The sequence below is a fragment of the Hordeum vulgare genome, chromosome 1H, assembly GCF_904849725.1.
Source record: "Hordeum vulgare subsp. vulgare chromosome 1H, MorexV3_pseudomolecules_assembly, whole genome shotgun sequence".
Classification (NCBI taxonomy): domain Eukaryota; kingdom Viridiplantae; phylum Streptophyta; class Magnoliopsida; order Poales; family Poaceae; genus Hordeum; species Hordeum vulgare.
The window spans coordinates 496,905,323-496,910,457 of record NC_058518.1 but is presented as its reverse complement, the minus strand read 5'-3'; the positions used below and the strand labels follow the sequence as shown (position 1 = coordinate 496,910,457).

The 5,135-nt window shown below is 42.4% G+C and overlaps 1 non-coding gene across 1 annotated transcript; it reads left to right on the top strand.

Moving 5' to 3' along the window:
* Nucleotides 1–3,697: 3,697 nt before the first annotated feature.
* On the top strand, nucleotides 3,698–3,770 carry TRNAR-UCU. The gene has a single exon. It is a non-coding gene; the product is annotated as a tRNA-Arg (tRNA).
* Nucleotides 3,771–5,135: the final 1,365 nt, after the last annotated feature.

The following is a 5,135-nucleotide window of genomic DNA, read 5'->3' as shown; positions in this document are numbered from 1 at the left end:
TAATTCCAACAGGGCCGTGCAGCTGAAGAACGAGCAACATGCTCCGGCCATCAAGAAGAATCTTGTTAGTGGCTCCCTTCTCTGTATAGAAGGGTTTAAGTTGGTTTTCAAGTCTAATAAAGTAACTGTTAGAAATATGGACTATTTGTTGGAAAAACTGGTGAATGTGGAGGTTTGTTCCGCGTTTGCATCGAGGATTTTTGTAATAAAGTCGTGAACAATATTCATTCTAGTATTTATGAATCTGAAGTTTAGCATTCACGTCTTTGCCACATTAGTTTTGGTCTTATGGCGCGCCTAGCAAAATTAAATTTTATCTCAAGTTTCATTTTAGCCAAAGTTTCTATGTGACATTTCGTGTGTGCAAGCAAAGCAACCTTGCAAACCTCATAAGGCTACAGAGGAGAGACACTTAGCACCATTAGAACTCATACATTCTGATCTCTGTGATATGAATGGTGAATTGACTAAAGGTAGAAATAAACATTTCATGACGGTGATAGATGATTTCACTAGATTACATCTTATGGGTTGCTAGTAGTGTTGCTTACATCTTGTAGTTGATGTTAGTTGGTTTAACTGTTGAAAAATCATGTATTCAAATTGCTAATCGTATATTTATCTCCTCTGATCATGAACATGAATATGCTTTATGAGTAGTTTTATTTGTTCTTGAGGACATGGGAAAAACCTTATTATAAATTATCATGTGAAGTTAGCATTCATTCAATATTTTTATGACATGTATACTGTTCTTCCTCTAGTGGTGTCGTGTGAACGATGACTACACGACACTTCTGGGCCTAGGGGAATGCATTGTGGGTTAAAAAATAAATGATGGATTGTGAGAGTGATAGAAACTTAAACCATAGTTTACGTACTATTTCGTGAAGAGTTGATTTGGATACATATGTTTCATGCTATCGTTACATTTATCTTAATTCCTTTTTCGTAGTTACAGATACTTGCGAGAGCGAGTAACCATAAATGGGTAGTTTGTTCAAGTAAGAACAACATCCTAACACCGATCCATCCACATATCAATTTATCAAAGTAGTGAACGTGAATCAACTAAAATATGATAGGCATGACTAGACAAAATTCACATGTGTCCTCGGAAACGTTTTTCTCACTATAAGAAACATTTTTGCCTTGTCCTTTGCATAACAAGGATTGGGCCACCTTGTTATCTTGGTTACTAGTTACTTGCTACGAAATATCTTGCTATCGAACTATCTTTTACTACATTTTTACAACACTTGGAGAGACTAGCTTGCTGAAATTGCTTATCAATTCCTTCTGCTCCTCGTTGGGTTTGACACTCTTATTTATTGAAAGGACTATAACTAAACCCCGATACTTGTGGGTCAACAAGCACTTCTAGACAGGAATATTAGAAAGACTCTCAAGCCTATCATTCGTATGAAATATTGTGAACGAACACATGATGAAAATCCCAAGAAGGATGACGAGGAAACCCTTGCTAGGGGCAAGAGACAAAGAACTACAAAGATATTTGGTGATGATTTCTTTGTGTACCTCATGAATGATACTCCCACTTCTAGTAACATGTTGCGAACATATGCATCCATATTTTGTTTGTTTCTATGATTAGCCGTCCAATATGACGGTGCTTTTTATTTCCTTACCTGAAAATCTCCCAAAATCCAGTGAATCAGATCGCAAGTAACACGAACAGGGCAACCCATCGAGATCAAAGGGATTGTGCATCATACCTGACATTGACGACGACCCTTCTCCCTCATCGTCGGAAACCTCTCCGCTCAGTAACTAAAAGCGATTGCCAGCAAGAGAGGCCCCTGCTGGAGGTGGGAGAGGGCCTTGAGTTGTGGGGAACGATGAGGCAAGCGAGGGGACCGCATTGGGAGTCCATCCACCGCCTTCTTCTTCTTCTAGAAGATCTTCACCATCTCGTCCTCCTGCTCGTCCTTGATGATTTCGATGGGCATTGCCATCGAGCCCGGTGCCTGAAGGCCCATCACCACCTCCATCGATGATGTCGCGTGCTGCTCTATAAGTATATTGATTTGTGGATTTTAGTTTAGGAGTAATTATGTGGTAGTTTATTTAATTTATATGCAATTTAAGCTCAAATTAACTTGCTAGTTTGCATATGTGTAGGTGTGATTTACTTAGTGCCGTCCCCGTCCTAAGCACTGTTAATTGCCCGCACCGTCCCGTCGCCGTCGGCACCACCTTGGTGAGCCCCTTGTTCTTATCTTTTTTACAAAAAAGATCTTATTTGTATGTTTTAGATAATTACTTGTATAATTTTCTTACTTGTATGATTGTTTGTTATACACAGTGCCATGATTTTGATATCCGTTTCCGCCGGCCCTCGTTCGGTTTACGATTCGGATGTGGTATATTCTCCGGAGTCCATCCACTGTCTTCTTCTTATTATTATTCACCGGCTCGTCCTCCTGCTCGTTGTCGATGATTTTGATGGGCATCGCCATCGAGCCCGGTGCCTGAAGGCCCACGACCACCTCCATCGACGATGTCGCCTGCTGCTATGGATCTACCTTGAACCGCAAGGATTTTTATACCCTCCACTTGAAGCCTTGCTATGGATCTAGTGCCTCCCATTCTATCATCGCCCAAAGCAGCATCACATCGCCGGCTGCGCTTGGAACCCATAGAATCACTAAAGGAGCTCTGCATCGTTCATCCTTAAGCCTTGCTATGGATCTGGATGGGCACGGGAGGGGAATGTCGTGGGCGAAGTGGGATAACCGTGTCCTCACTCCGCCACTAAATGTCTCGGGGCTCGCGTCTTGTCGCACCACATCCGATCCCGTGTGCGACGGGCTGGCACAAAAAATGTACGAGCACACCCATTGTGCATGTCACGTCCCCGCGTCAGATCTTCTACGGAGAGCAAAACGAGTCGGTCATCTCGACAGAGTTTGAATCCCGGACGAATTTCGAGTAATTCCGGCGTCTCTTGGTTGATGATACAATCGACGGAGCATAGCCTCGGTGCAATCTCTGCTGAAGGTACTCTTGATGACGCATAGTGAATGGTTGATGTGACAAGGGCGGTGGCATACAATTCAATCGAATAAGCAGCATGCATGAAATACAACTGAGCAGATCTGCATGTCTCCGAATCCTCTGCGTCAAGTTTTGCATCAGAAGCAACCTACTTTCTCTATGCCTGAACAGTTATAGTTAAAAAAAAAAAAAAACTAGACTGAATTTAGGTACAGAAGAAGTACTTTCCTATGAGAAGAAGCAAAGTCTTTTCTCCCCACCGTATCGATTTGTGTGTCAAATGATGATGCCAATCCGTCCGTCGATAGCAATAGCATGGATCAGCTACCACAGTGTGTAGACTGTAGCGTGGCATTTCTCGTAAGGGAGAGGTGATTTTTTGTTTGAGGAACCGTTCAGCCCCAGCCCTCACGTGTTTCAAGTGATTTTGCTCTGTTTCGTATGCTTTCTTCTGCGATCTGTTTGATATAATTTGACAGAGCCGTCTTTAGAAATTTAGGGCCTGGGACAGAACGCAAAATAAATTTCTACAATTTTAAAACCTTATATATGAAAAGAAAAGGAAGGACCGCACCCTAAAAATCGAATGAACAACTATATTTCAGAACCTTTAATTAATGCGTGATAAGTATCCTGACAACTAGTTTTATAGAACTAAGCCAAACAAAGGACAACAAATGCGCTCGTGGCCTAATGGACAAGGCATTTGACTTCTAATCAAAGGATTGTGGGTTCGAGTCCCACCGAGCGTGTGTTTTTTAATGTTGTTATTGGTATTTTCCTCCCTACGCTTCTCCATTTCTTTTGTACAAAATACACATACATACGATCTTTTTTTTTTCTTTTGCAACGACATACATACGATCTTCGAACGTTACATATCAGGTTGTCTCTCCTTCCGCACGAGAGAATCTGAATTTGCATTCGTTGACAATGTACCCTCTCCATCCCTATTTTAGCTGTCGGTTATGTTTGGATTTAGATATATAATATGGCTCTGTGCATGCCATTACCCTGATCTGATTGATTTCATTAGTAAAAATAACAAGTGAAATGTTGAAGGCTAATACTCCTACTAGGCTGGAACGAAAAAAAAACAATGATAGGGTGAAAAAAAAATTGAACACGCAAAGTTGAATTTTCTGGATCTGCCACCAAATGTAATGCATCTAGTCTCGAGTTTATTGGTTAGCGGAATTGAGGCCCTCAAGTTGCTATCTGGGGTGACTCGCGGACGGCTAGGGCTTCCATTTAGACACCACATACCCCTTCCTTTTCCACCTCGCCACCACCTGAGTTGGTTGCCCGGCAAGCCCATTCGGTTCCCATGTCGGTGATGGCGATGAGCTTATCATCCGACGAATCCTGAGGTTTTGTGGCCTCGCATGGTGCTCTCATTCTTTCTATCTGTGATGGTGTCTGTGGTGTGGTCCGGAGGAGGTGCATGCCCGTCTTGGCAGAACATTGCCCTTTGACACGGTCAGTTGCTCTCTCTTCCGCGTTGTGGCTAGGCAGTGGGAAACCCTTCGACGATGGTTGCGACTCTTCAAGTCCTTCAAGGTGTGTGGTGATTACATGGCAGACTTCTTCTCGACGTCTTTTCGGTGTCAGGTCTCTTTTCATCTGATCCAATAATACTAGTTTCCGCTCTTCTCGATCTACCTACTCTTGATAGGTGTTAAGGTCTTGGTGTTGGATGTTTGTCCTAGCTTGCTTCTGGTTCTCCTTTTGTTGTTCTTTGTACCTTTGCATGTGTGTTGGGTGCTACTTGTTGTAACTGCAGTGTTGGGTGCTTCTACTCGATGTAGCAACGTTAAAAAAATCGGCCAACCAAGGATCTAAACAAGTATGGATTGAATCATCATTCTTCTCGCCTGTTTTTCCCGTTGAAACCTATATATACAAACTTAGTGAATGTAAAATATAACCTTCATGCCCAATGTTCCATGCCCAAAATTTGCATGGTCACCCAGCTTACTTGGACTATTAAGAGTCTACCAGCACATCATTTTAGAATTTTGGTATACGCATCATAGTAAGTATGCTGGTGTGGTCATGTTCTTGTGTGTCCATCCATCCTAGCCGAGGACAAACAACCTCAGGGCATTCAGCTTTTG